Source organism: Symphalangus syndactylus, chromosome 23 (genome assembly GCF_028878055.3).
Source record: "Symphalangus syndactylus isolate Jambi chromosome 23, NHGRI_mSymSyn1-v2.1_pri, whole genome shotgun sequence".
NCBI lineage: Eukaryota > Metazoa > Chordata > Mammalia > Primates > Hylobatidae > Symphalangus > Symphalangus syndactylus.
In genome coordinates this window covers 21,364,845-21,379,720 of record NC_072445.2, presented here as the reverse complement: position 1 = coordinate 21,379,720, position 14,876 = coordinate 21,364,845, and the positions used below count along the sequence as shown (strand labels likewise).

General features: G+C 38.1%; 1 protein-coding gene across 2 annotated transcripts in view; it reads right to left on the bottom strand.

The window, feature by feature from the left end:
* CD2AP (CD2 associated protein) overlaps nucleotides 1-14,876 on the bottom strand; it is a 163,115-nt gene that overhangs the window by 101,515 nt on the left and 46,724 nt on the right. The gene's annotated exons all lie outside the window — the stretch shown is intronic.

Genomic DNA, 14,876 nt, shown 5'->3' with positions numbered 1-14,876 from the left:
GAGATACAAAGACAAACAATAATTCAAAGTCAGGGGTAAACAAACTTTCTATAAAGTGCCAGATAGTAAATATTTTACAATTTGCAGACCATACACTTTCTGTTGCAACCATCAACACTGCTACGTGTGGTATAAATGCAGTCATATATTTAAATGAATGAGTATAACTATGTTCTAATAAAACTTTATAGACACTAAAATTTTAATTTCAAATAATTTTATATGTCATATTATCCTTTTGATTTTTTCCAACCACTTACAAAATTCTTAGCATTCTTAGCTCATGGGTCTTACAAAAACAGGTGGTATTCAGACTTGTCCTGTGGGCTGGTAGTTTGATGGCCCCTGATCTAAGTCATGGCTATAAAATAAGACATGAACCATCATGGAAAAGTATAAAATTTTACTGAAAGACATGAAGACAAAAACAAAGTTATGCCATATTCAGTAACTGAAAACTCAGTATCATAAAAATATCAGTTCTCCCTTAAAATTGATGTAATATATCAATGCAATTCAAGTATACAAAAAATTTGGAGTAGCAATTTAATAAGCTGTTTCTAAATTTATACAGAACAAAAGGCTAAGAACAGTGAAAATACTTCAAGGAAAAGAAAGCGGAGGGAGTTTTTGTTAACGAAAATACAAAGGAAAACTATAACGATACAATTAGACAACGTGCTACTGGCATAAAGACAGACATACTGATAAATGAAACAAAATAGGAAATCCATAAACAGACAAACTTGATTTAAAACAGAAAAAAATGAGGAAAGTTGGAATCTTAAAATACATTGTGCATGAAAAACGTTCCATATTTAATAGGGAATGAAACTGGATACCTATTTCACACATTTCATATTAAAATTAACAATTTTAACTTGACATAGCAAGTATTATATATATGTGTGTTTGTGTGTGTGTGTATATATATATATATACATATATATACACACACATATATATATACTTTTTTTTTTCTTCAGACAAGGTCTCCCTCTGTTACTCAGGTTGGAGTGCAGTGGCGTGATTGTGGCTCACTGCAGCCTCCACCTTCCGGCCTCGAGCAATCCTTCCACCTTGCCTCCCAAAGTACTGGGATTATGGTAGTGAGCCTCGGTGGCCAACCGAGTATACTTTTCTTAACCTTCACAATAGAATACTTCTATTTCAAGTTTATAAATTCTTATGATTACAAAAGTATTACAGATTGTTTTAAAAGTATCTTGTGAAAAGGGTTTTTTTTTTTTTTTTTTTTTTTTTTTTTTTTGAGAAGGAGTCTCACTCTGTTGCCCAGGTTGGAGTACACTGGCGCGATCTCTGGTCACTGCATCCTCCGCCTCCCGGGTTGAAGCAATTCTCCTGCCTCAGCCTCCCGAGTAGCTGGGACTACAGGCATGCACCACCACACCTGGCTAATTTTTGTATTTTTAGTAGAGACGGAGTTTCACCACATTGGCCAGGCTGGTCACAAACTCCTGACCTCAGATGATCCACCTGCCTCGACCTCCCAAAGTGCTGGGATTACAAGCATGAGCCACCACGCCCGGCCGAAAAGGATTCTTATAAAACATACTTCAAATACTTGAGAACTGATAATTTGCTAGTTTTTTAATACAGTGCAAAATAACTATTATGTACTATAATTATTACTAGCTATATTTTTTAAAAAATCATTGTGGAACAGGAAAGAAGAATACTGGTAACCTATCATTTCCAAAATTTGAGAGTTGTGCTGTTGCAGGAAACTGAGGATCAGAGAGACCAATATGGAGAACAGGACGACTGTTTATTTAAGGTACGCACTGTCTCAGTGGATTCATATTCAAAAAGCTGAGCCAGTACATACCTTAAATAAACAATCCTCCTGTTTCCCCTCATATCATCTCTCCAGTCCTCGGTTTCCCGCAACAGTGCAGTGCCCAAAAGGTGTACACATTTCATTAGTAATAATTCTGATTAAGAATAAATGTTTTTTCTTTCCGTTTCTGTGTATTATTTTTTAAATGGCTAAATTGTTAATATATAAACATTTATTAAGTTACTTGAATCCAAAAGTAAGAACAAATCTTAGGTCTTTCTTTTGGTGCAGGGGCATCATGAAATAAGGACTGAGACAATAATGGTGTTGTGTAAACCAAGAAAGTTTCGGAATCTCTGGCATAGGAACTGAAAATGAGAATTCTTAAAGAAATTTTTTACTCTTAAAAGCTGATTATCTTAGTATGATATCAAAAAACACATTTTTTTTTGGTAGAGATAGCATCTTGCTATGTTGTCCAGGCTGGTCTTCAACTCCCGGGCTCAAGTGAGCCTCCCTTCTTGGCCTCCCAGGGTGCTGGTACTAGTTTTGCCCAGCCAAAACCCACAAATTTTAAAATAACATTCAGTTATATGTTAAAAAAGTATAAAAGCTATTACCTTGTAAATAAGTTCTGGCAATATATGTCCACAAGTATCAACCTAAATAAGACACTGAATGAATACTATTCCTTAATGAAATTCCTGGTTCAATAGACACTAAAGTAAATTCATATTTGTACTACTTGAAATAATATCACCTTTCTGCTCTTTAGCATTTCCAAAAACACTTATTGAGCACCTGCTAGTACCAGGCAGCAGCTAGGCATACAAATGTTAACAAGAGAGACTGTCTTTTGTTCTCACAGTACTGTACACTTTACAAAAGAATACAGAAAATAACCAGGCAGTTAAAATTCAGTGTAATAAATATCCAAAAACTGAAAACAATCCAAACATCCATCAACAAGTAAATGAATAAACAATTGGAATACTACTCAGCAATAAAAATGAAGAAGTTATTGATACACAAAAAATCCATGAATTTCTAATTCGGATTGAAAGAAGCCAGACACAAAATATACATGGTACATTAAAAATCTTAGAAAATACAAACTAACGTATAGATTAAAAAGCAGATAAATGATTTTGTCAGGGTAGGATCACAGAAAGAGAGATGGACAGTAAAGTGGCACAAGAGTTCTTGATAAACACATAGAGCCCCTGCATCTTCATTGTGCCAGTGGTTTCATGGTTGTATACAATTGTTTAAAAACTTACTGAATTTTACATTTTAAATGGATGCCATTTATTGTACATAAATTATACTTCAATACAGGTCATTTAAAAAATTTTTCATAATAAATGCTATCAATAGAAAACACCAAATGCCTAACAGAGGAAGTGTAGCTAACATAAATTCAGTGGTGTTAAGGCAAATTGGGATGACTTCTCGGAGAAAGTGACATCTCTACTGAGACAGAAAGAATAAATGAGAGTTAGCAAGGTACAGAGAAGGCAATAGGAAGAGTGTCTTTTTTTTTTTTAACAATAAAAATTAAAAGCCAATTTATTACATATGAAATTACATTTCCTTTTCTTCCTTTTTCATGCAGAACAAATTCATATAAATATTATATACTAAAGAAATGTAAAATAGGATTTAACAAGTCATTACTTCTTAAGGTTGTTAGGAGAAGTAAATGAGTTTAAGTCATATAAACTGCTTAGAATAGTGCCCGATATATAAGTGCTCACTAAATATTTTCTTTTTATTATTATTATTATTATACTTTAAGTTTTAGGGTACATGTGTACAATGTGCAGGTTTGTTACATATGTATCCATGTGCCATGTTGGTGTGCTGCACCCATTAACTCCTCATTTAGCATTAGGTATATCTCCTAATGCTGTCCCTCCCCCCTCCCCCCACCCCACAACAGTCTCCGGTGTGTGATGTTCCCCTTCCTGTGTCCATGTGTTCTCATTGTTCAATTCCCACCTATGAGTGAGAACATGCGGTGTTTGGTTTTTTGTCCTTGCGATAGTTCACTGAGAATGATGGTTTCCAGTTTCATCCATGTCCCTACAAAGGACATGAACTCATCATTTTTTATGGCTGCATAGTATTCCATGGTATAGATGTGCCACATTTTCTTAATGCAGTCTATCTTTGTTGGACATTTGGGTTGGTTCCAAGTCTTTGCTATTGTGAATAGTGCCACTATAAACATACGTGTGCATGTGTCTTTATAGCAGCAGGATTTATAATCCTTTGGGTATATACCCAGTAATGGGATGGCTGGGTCAAATGGTATTTCTAGCTCTAGATCCCTGAGGAACTGCCACACTGACTTCCACAATGGTTGAACTAGTTTACAGTACCACCAACAGTGTAAAAGTGTTCCTATTTCTCCACATCCTCTCCAGCACCTGTTGTTTCCTGACTTTTTAATGATGGCCATTCTAACTGGTGTGAGATGGTATCTCATTGTGGTTTTGATTTGCATTTCTCTGATGGCCAGTGATGATGAGCATTTTTGCACGTGTTTTTTGGCTGCATAAATGTCTTCTTTTGAGAAGCGTCTGTTCATGTCACTTGCCCACTTTTTGATGGGGTTGTTTTTTTCTCATAAATTTGTTTGAGTTCATGGTAGATTCTGGATATTAGCCCTTTGTCAGATGAGTAGGTTGCGAAAATTTTCTCCTATTTTGTAGGTTGCCTGTTCACTCTGATGGTAGTTTCTTTTGCTGTGCAAAAGCTCTTTAGTTTAGTTAGATCCCATTTGTCAATTCTGGATTTTGTTGCCATTGCTTTTGGTGTTTTAGACATGAAGTCCTTGCCCATGCCTATGTCCTGAATGGTATTGCCTAGGTTTTCTTCTAGGGTTTTTATGGTTTTAGGTCTAACATGTAAGTCTTTAATCCATCTTGAATTAATTTTTGTATAAGGTGTAAGGAAGAGATCCAGTTTCAGCTTCCTACATATGGCTAGCCAGTTTTCCCAGCACTATTTATTAAATAGGGAATCCTTATCCCATTGCTTGTTTTTGGTCAGGTTTGTCGAAGATCAGATAGTTGTAGATATGAGGCATTATTTCTGAGGGCTCTGTTCTGTTCCACTGATCTATGTCTCTGTTGTGATACCAGTACCATGCTGTTTTGGTTACTGAAGCCTTGTAGTATAGTTTGAAGTCAGGTAGCGTGACGCCTCCAGCTTTGTTCTTTTGGCTTAGGATTGACTTGGCGATGCGGGCTCTTTTTTGGTTCCATATGAACTTTAAAGTAGTTTTTTCCAATTCTGTGAAGAAAGTCATTGGTAGCTGGATGGAGATGGCATCGAATCTATAAATTACCTTGGGCAGTATGGCCATTTTCACGATATTGATTCTTCCAACCCATGAGCATGGAATGTTCTTCCATTTGTTTGTATCCTCTTTTATTTCACTCAACAGTGGTTTGTAGTTCTCCTTGAAGAGGTCCTTCACGTCCCTTGTAAGTTGGATTCCTAGGTATTTTATTCTCTTTGAAGCAATTATGAATGGGAGTTCACTCATGATTTGGCTCTCTGTTTGTCTGTTATTGGTGTACAAGAATGCTTGTGATTTTTGTACACTGATTTTGTATCCTGAGACTTTGCTGAAGTTGCTTATGAGCTTAAGGAGATTTTGGGCTGAGACAATAGGGTTTTCTAGATATACAATCATGTCATCTGCAAACAGGGACAATTTGACTTCCTCTTTTTCTAATTGAATACCCTTTATTTCCTTCTCCTGCCTGATTGCCCTGGCCAGAACTTCCAACACTATGTTGCATAGGAGTGGTGAGAGAGGGCATCCCTGTCTTGTGCCAGTTTTCAAAGGGAATGCTTCCAGTTTTTGCCCATTCAGTATGATATTGGCTGTGGGTTTGTCACAGATAGCTCTTATTATTTTGAGATATGTCCCATCAATACCTAATTTATTGAGAGTTTTTAGCATGAAGGATTGTTGAATTTTGTCAAAGGCCTTTTCTGCATCTATTGAGATAATCATGTGGTTTTTGTCTTTGGTTCTGTTTATATGCTGGATTACATTTATTGATTTGCATATGTTCAACCAGCCTTGCATCCCAGGGATGAAGCCCACTTGATCATGGTGGATAAGCTTTTTGATGTGCTGCTGGATTCGGTTTGCCAGTATTTTATTGAGGATTTTTGCATCAATGTTCATCAAGGATATTGGTCTGAAATTCTCCTTTTTGGTTGTGTCTCTGCCAGGCTTTGGTATCAGGATGATGCTGGCCTCACAAAATGTGTTAGGGAAGATTCACTCTTTTTCTATTGATTGGAATAGTTTCAGAAGGAATGGTACCAGTTCCACCTTGTACCTCTGGTAGAATTCGGCTGTGAATCCATCAGGTCCTGGACTCTTTTTGGTTGGTAAGCTATTGATTATTGCCACAATTTCACAGCCTGTATGGTCTATTCAGAGATTCAACTTCTTCCTGGTTTAGTCTTGGGAGGGTGTATTTGTCGAGAAATTTATCCATTTCTTCAAGATTTTCTAGTTTATTTGCATAGAGGTATTTGTAGTTTTCTCTGATGGTAGATTGTATTTCTGTGGGATCGGTGGTGATATCCCCTTTATCATTTTTTATTGCGTCTATTTGATTCTTCTCTCTTTTCTTCTTTATTAGTCTTGCTAGCAGTCTATCAATTTTGTTGATCTTTTCAAATAACCAGCTCCTGGATTCATTAATTTTTTGAAGGGTTTTTTGTGTCTCTATTTCATTTAGTTCTGCTCTGATTTTAGTTATTTCTTGCCTTCTGCTAGCTTTTGAATGTGTTTGCTCTTGCTTTTCTAGTTCTTTTAATTGTGATGTTAGGGTGTCAATTTTGGATCTTTCCTGATTTCTCTTGTGGGCATCTAGTGCTATAAATTTCCCTCTACACACTGCTTTGAATGTGTCCCAGAGATTCTGGTATGTTGTGTCTTTGTTCTCGTTGGTTTCAAAGAACATCTTTATTTCTGCCTTCATTTCGTTATGTACCCAGTAGTCATTCAGGAGCAGGTTGTTCAGTTTCCATGTAGTTGAGTGGTTTTGAGTGAGTTTCTTAATCCTGAGTTCTAGTTTGATTGCACTGTGGTCTGAGAGACAGTTTGTTATCATTTCTGTTCTTTTGCATTTGCTGAGGAGAGCTTTACTTCCAACTATGTGGTCAATTTTGGAATAGGTGTGGTGTGGTGCTGAAAAAAATGTATATTCTGTTCATTTGGGGTGGTGAGTTCTGTAGATGTCTATTAGGTCCGGTTGGTGCAGAGCTGAGTTCAATTCCTCAGTATCCTTGTTAACTTTCTGTCTCCTTGATCTGTCTAGTGTTGACAGTGGGGTGTTAAAATCTCCCATTATTATTGTGTGGGAGTCCAAGTCTCTTTGTAGGTCACTCAGGACTTGCTTTATGAATCTGGGTGCTCCTGTATTGGGTGCATATATATTTAGGATAGTTAGCTCTTCTTGTTGAATTGATCCCTTTACCATTATGTAATGGCCTTCTTTGTCTCTTTTGATCTTTGTTGGTTTAAAGTCTATTTTATCAGAGACTAGGATTGCAACCCCTGCCTTTTTTTGTTTTCCATTTGCTTGGTAGATCTTCCTCCATCCCTTTATTTTGAGCCTATGTGTGTCTCTGCACATGAGATGGGTTTCCTGAATACAGCACACTGATGGATCTTGACTCCTTATCCAATTTGCCAGTCTGTGTCTTTTAATTGGAGCATTTAGCCCGTTTACATTTAAAGTTAATATTATGTGTGAATTTGATCCTGTCATTATGATGTTAGCTGGTTATTTTGCTCGTTAGTTGATGCAGTTTCTTCCTAGCCTCGATGGTCTTTAGAATTTGGCACATTTTTGCAGTGGCTGGTACCGGTTTTTCCTTTCCATGTTTAGTGCTTCCTTCAGGAGCTCTTTTAGGGCAGGCCTGGTGGTGACAAAATCTCTCAGCATTTGCTTGTCTGTAAAGAAGTTTATTTCTCCTTCACTTACGAAGCTTAGTTTGGCTGGATATGAAATTCTGGGTTGAAAATTCTTTTCTTTAAGAATGTTGAATATTGGCCCCCATTCTCTTCTGGCTTGTAGAGTTTCTGACGAGAGATCAGCTGTTAGTCTGATGGGCTTCCCTTTGTGGGTAACCCGACCTTTCTCTCTGGCCACCCTTAACATTTTTTCCTTCATTTCAACTTTGGTGAATCTGACAATTATGTCAGATTATGTCAATTATGTCTTGGAGTTGCTCTTCTCGAGGAGTATCGTTGTGGCGTTCTCAGTATTTCCTGAATCTGAACGTTGGCCTGCCTTGCTAGATTGGGGAAGTTCTCCTGGATAATATCTTGCAGAGTGTTTTCCAACTTGGTTCCATTCTCCCCATCTTTCAGGTACACCAATCAGACGTAGCTTTGGTCTTTTCACATAGTCCCATATTTCTTGGAGGCTTTGTTCGTTTCTTTTTATTCTTTTTTCTCTAAACTTCCCTTCTCACTTCATTTCATTCACTTCATCTTCCCTCACTGATACCCTTTCTTCCAGTTGATCGCGTCGGCTGCTGAGGCTTCTGTGGCTTCTGTATTCTTCACATAGTTCTCGAAACTTGGCTTTCAGCTCCATCAGCTCCTTTAAGCACTTCTCTGCATTGGTCATTTTAGTTATACATTCGTCTAATTTTTTTTCAAAGTTTTTAACTTCTTTGCCATTGGTTTGCATTTCCTCCTGTAGCTCAGAGTAGTTTGATCGTCTGAAGCCTTCTTCTCTCAACTCGTCAAAGTTATTCTCTGTCCAGCTTTGTTCCGTTGCTGGTGAGGAACTGCGTTCCTTTGGAGGAGGAGAGGTGCTCTGCTTTTTAGAGTTTCCAGTTTTTCTGCTCTGTTTTCTCCCCATCTTTGTAGTTTTTTCTACTTTTGGTCTTTGATGATGGTCATGTACAGATGGGTTTTTGGTGTGGGTGTCCTTTCTGTTTGTTAGTTTTCCTTCTAACAGCCAGGACCCTCAGCTGCAGGTCTGTTGGAGTTTGCTAGAGGTCCACTCCAGACCCTGTTTGCCTGGGTGTCAGCAGCAGTGGCTGCAGAACAGCGGATTTTCGTGAACCACAAATTCAGCTGTCTGATCGTTCCTCTGGAAGTTTTGTCTCAGAGGAGTACCTGGCCGAGTGAGGTGTCAGTCTGTCCCTACCAGGGGGTGTCTCCCAGTTAGACTGCTCGGGTGTCAGGGACCCGCTTTAGGAGGCAGTCTGCCTGTTCTCAGATCTCCAGCTGCGTGCTGGGAGAACCACTAATCTCTTCAAAGCTGTCGGACAGGGACATTTAAGTCTGCAGAGGTTACTGCTGACTTTTTGTTTGTCTGTGCCCTGCCCCCAGAGGTGGAGCCTACAGAGGCAGGCAGGCCTCCTTGAGCTGTGGTGGGCTGCACCCAGTTGGAGCTTCCTGGCTGCTTTGTCTACCTAAGCAAGCCTAGGCAAAGGCGGGCGCCCCTCCCACAGCCTCGCTGCCGCCTTGCAGTTTGATCTCAGACTGCCATGCTAGCAATCAGCGAGACTCCGTGGGTGTAGGACCCTCCAAGCTAGGTGCAGGACACAATCTCCTGGTGTGCCGTTTTCCAAGCCCGTTGGAAAAGCACAGTATTAGGGTGGGAGTGACCCGATTTTCCAGGTGCCATCTGTCACCCCTTTCTTTGACTAGGAAAGGGAACTCCCTGACCCCTTGCGCTTCCCGAATGAAACAATGCCTCGCCCTGCTTCGGCTTGGCTCGTGCACGGTGCGCTAAACCGACTGTCCTGCACCCACTGTTTGGCACTCCCTAGGGAGATGAACCTGGTACCTCAGATGGAAATGCAGAAATCACCCGTCTTCTGCATTGCTCACGCTGGGAGCTGTAGACCAGAGCTGTTCCTATTCGGCCATCTTGGCTTGTTTCCCAGGAAAAGTGTCTTAACAGGAAAAAATAGCATATGAGCAGGCTGGAAGGCAATGGAAAGCACAGAGCTTCTGAGGAATGAAGACAACACTAAATTTTCCTGGAGCATGGAAGGAAGGGAAAGATGATGAGGGTGGTAAAATTCAAGAATAGCAAGGTGAGCAGACAGCTGATATAAAGCTGAGTCTGGGTAGGCAATCTGAAATACAGTAAATTCCCACTTAAAGTCTTTGATAACTTCTTGGAAATTGTGACTTTAAGCAAAACAATGTACAAGGAAACCAATTTTAGCATAGGCTAGTTGACATAAACAAGAGTTAAATTTCTGTGGCATACCTCTGGGTCACAAAAACATCACCAAACCTATAAATAAAGATCAAAACACTTCTAATAATAAACACTGAAATAAATGTGAGTTATACATACATTTAGTAAAATTAATAAAAACAAGTAAGATAACTATTTACGCACCTATTCCAGTTCAGGGTTTCCAGTGGCCAGAGCCTATCCCCACCAGTTCAGGGTGCCAGGCAGGAACCATCCCTGGACAGTGTGCCATCGCAAGGCACACTCAGACTAGGAATGATGCAGATACACCAATGAACCTCAAGTACGCATCTTGGGGATGTGGGAGGAAACTGGAGTACCCAGAGAAAACCCATGCAGACATGAGAATATGCAGACTCCACAGACAGTGGCCCCAGCTGGAACCAATTTTTTTCATCAACATTACAACAAAACGACACTGAACAAAATGAATTCATGTGAGGACCTAATAGAAGATGAGATGCTGCCATAGTGGAATAAGTGGGAGGAGGGGCAGTACTAGAGTTAAATATACCAGGTGAGAGCAGAATGTGCCCTAAGTTATAATCATGACAAAGGGGAGAAACGCTGAAAGAGTCAGAAAATATTCAAGAGGCAGAATCTAGATAATTCAGTAGATACAACCTAAGAAGAAAGAGTCAAAGATGATGTCCAAGTTCCTGACTTGGGCAACTGCTCAGATGTTGCCATGCACTAAGAAAGCAAACGTATCAAGAGAGTAAGAAGATAAGCCACACAATGGGAGAAAATATTTGCAAAAGATGCCTAAGAATGTTATTTGAGATATACAAAGAAATTTTAAAAGTCAACAATAAAAAAGCAAACAGCCTGATTTTTTAAATGGGCAAAAGATGCGAAAAAATCTCTGTGATCTCTCCTAGATTCCCTATTCCGGCACAAAAAAAAGATGGGGAGACATCCTTTGCCTCTGCCATCAAGAGACTTACCTCTAAACTTGTGACCCTTTTTGTGACTAAAAAATCAGTAGGTACATCACTAAAATGTTATGTTCCAGGACAGAAGGGATTATGTTTTATTGTATTTCCACTGCCTAAAACAGTAGCACCAAGTAGGCACTGAAATACTTAATAAACTACTATTTACAACTGGTAAAAACATGAGACAGTTGTACAACACTCTAATCCAGAAATAAACCCAACCAAATATGTAAGTTCCGTATATAATAAATGAACCGGCTGGGTGCGGTGGTTCATGCCTATAATCCCAGCACTTTGGGAGGCTGAGGCTGGCAGATCACTTGAGGTCAGGAGTTCAACACAAGTCTGGCGAACATGGCAAAACCACCTCTCTACTAAAAATACAAAAATTAGCCAGGCGTGGTGGCACACACCTGTAACCCCAGCTCCTTGGGAGGATGAGGTATGAGAATCACTTGAACCCAAGAGGCAGAGGTTGCAGTGAGCCAAGATCACACCACTGCGCTCCCGCATGGGTGACAGAGAGAGACTGTCTCATCCCCCAAAAGAAGTAGTAGATTGGAAGCTCAAACAGCCATTAGTTGTGAACTATTTAAACTACAGTACATGCATTTGATAAAATACTGTAGTCATTAAAGAATGATATATCTATATTAGAAATGATATCTGAATCACACTATTGAATAAAACAAACCAATTTTACAACACCACATATATAAAACATGTTTTTATTAAAAATACATGCTACCCAGAAGCTTCTTAGCCAACAATATGACATAAATATATATTTACAGGTATGAACTAAAAAACAAATGTAGGTAAAGACGACGACTTGATTTTTACTAGTGAACCCAATTTTCTTGACTCTGAACTCCCATGTAACTCTGGGTAGAAAACTAAACCTTGTCACTTTCAAAAATAATGAAATCCAGGGCAGGGCCACTGGCACAAGCAGTATCTAGTACTTTCTCTGGTTGGGGACAAACAACTAATCTGCAGGTATCACTCAATGTACTCCAAGCAGCTTCCTGGCACAGCTGACAATATAGTTACTTCCATGTCCCATACCAAATCACCACATACCAGATGCTATCCCTTTCTTCTACTGGGCAGCCTCTTCAAGCTAGCATATCAATTCATTCATTATGGTGCAGTGTCCACAGGAAATAAGAATCTACTTTATATGAAACTTACCTCCTTCAGGAAAGGACTGAAAGAGAAGTGCACCTTGTTTTCACACTCCCTTTTACTCTCTACATTATAATTCTCCCTTCCCTTTCTTTCACCAAATTCTTGATCTCCTTCTAATGCCTCTTTGCTCCTATTGGAATCACTTTGGTCTCTTGGATATAAGAAATTTACAGCCTAGTTCTTTGTATACCTGTCTCAACATTATACTTTCAATTGATCCATGGGAGGTAGGAAGAGAGACAGCCCAAGAGCAGCAAGAACAGGTATACTTCTTCAATGAGTGTAGGAGCACACCTTCACAGACTTCTCCAGGCATTTATGTCTACCACACATAGGATTTCTGATGAACATGACCTCTTCGTGTATCTGTTCAAAAAAACTGTTTCTTTTTTTAAAAGAACAATACATATTTTTCAATCGGGGTGGGGGAAGTCTTTTATTTTGGAAAGACAGTTAAGTGGGTAGAGAATTTTGAAAAATTACTAAGTACAAAACATGAAAGATACAAAAATATTTCCGTTTTTATTGGTAATGCACATAAGAAAAGTACTTTGATTTGCTATTAATAACACCCATCAACCTCAGTTTTCAGACTGCACTAAGTATTTTTCATACTAATAAAAACAAAATCTACATAACAGACCAGTAGTTACAACCTCAACATGCCAAAGAGTACTTGCTCATTTTGGACTCTCCTGTCTGCCTCATAAGCTATCTACATTGAAAAAATAAAATTCACACTTCTGAGAGCTACTGTTGCTTCTAGTACAGGAGACCAAGCACTTGACTTAGTATTCAAATCCTGTTCCTCTTGAAAGTAACTCCAATCTGACGAAATGTGATAGAAGACAGGTTCAGGACACAGACAAACTGTATACAAATCCTGGTTCCATTGTGTTCACTTGCTGTAAAACAATGTTAATATATGAATTCACTGCTCAAGATCTAGAACCATTTTAGGAACCTTCAATTTTCTCTGGGACATAATCATGTCTAAGAATATTAGATATAATAAATCGTCTGAGGACAAAAGATACAAATAAAAGGGGGAAAGCAACTTAAAAAATCTTATAGTCTACAATGAATAGAAAAAACTCAGGTTTACAGCCTTCCAAATACATAGTGCCAACTGAGATGTTACCACAAGTACAATTTTGCTTAGACTTCAAGGGTCTAGGCAAAATTACAAATAAGGTAAGGTTATGTGAGGTCCACCATCTTCTTCTCTGGAACTCCTCCGAGCTACAATCCCTTACTACTGGAAACACACACATATACTCTCACCAACCTACTCTTTTCCCTAGTTTCTGGAAACATAGTGCCTCTACCAGACTACTCTTTGGCTATCAATTTCAATAGCAAATTTTATCTAATATAGCAAACTTTACCTAGTACCTAAGGTATTATTAGTAAGCCTTCCGGTGTTTATTCCTTCCTCTGCCCTTCATTCACTTTTACCGAAAGAGCCAGGAAACAGCATACATATTAACATTGTAGTATTTATTTCCTACCAACATCACTTCCTTTCCTGACTTGGAAAATAACTTCAGGAGATGTAGTAAAAAAGAGTCCTCACTTGGAAAGCAATCATGTATAGTCAAAGCAAACTCTGAAAAACTCTGAATTTCATAATTCAAATGAGGGAAGCCACCTGCACAATAGGTAACGTCAACACAAAACTTGCCAAGAAAAAATATAATATGGATAATCTCCATATAGATAAGAATGTGCTATACTGATTGGTTTTGCTTCATAGATAAAGAGTAGGTAGTACAACAAGAGGATAAAAACTGAAATATATATGCAAATGGTGGGGGAAGCTAAAAGGGTATATCTACTCTTCATCTATTAAGGTAATCAAAGATACATAATTTTGATTGTATTAACCAAAACAAACAACTAAAAAGATAATCAACAAAATTCACAAACCACTCCTTCATGTTGTAATATGTCCATATAATAGTCTGGCTATCTAATCATGGCTGTGGCCATTATCATGATTTGAAAATAGAAAGCAATTTACTTGTATTCCATAGACTCAAAGGTCGCAAAGAATAATAAAAAGCAGGTGAGAAGTCAAGAACTTCATTTCATTTCTCAAATGAAACAGGCAGGTTACCTAAGCACCAAATTCCTAAACACAGTAATAATTCTGCTTAAGCTAATTAAAATCTAAGGAATATCTTTAATTATTTTTAATTTAACATTCAGGATTTCCAGAAGTATATAAAATTAGTACCTCCTACTTTACAGAAGCATAATCAGACAATATTAAAAAGTGGTATTACTAAGGAATAAGGAAAATAAGAATTAAGTGTTTATCTGGTATATACTGCCAACTATTTTAGCTCTGACTAATTTTAGGCTTACATTTTAAAAAATAGTCTAGAAATGATTGATTTAGATTTTAACCTAACAAAATGGCCTACCATACTCCTGAAGTATTTTTTTTTAATATAAGTAATAATATATAAGGAATATCCAGGAAAAACTACTTAAAGTCATTTGATTTTCCTTTTTATTGTGATTAAATTAAATTGGATATTCACTAAAGCGCTTAAGTTCAAAGTAAAATGACCAACAAGAAAAAATGTCCTTAATATGAAATCAATACATATCATCTAAGTGTCAATAGATCAAAATCAGCAAGGAAAACAAAAATGACAGATATAG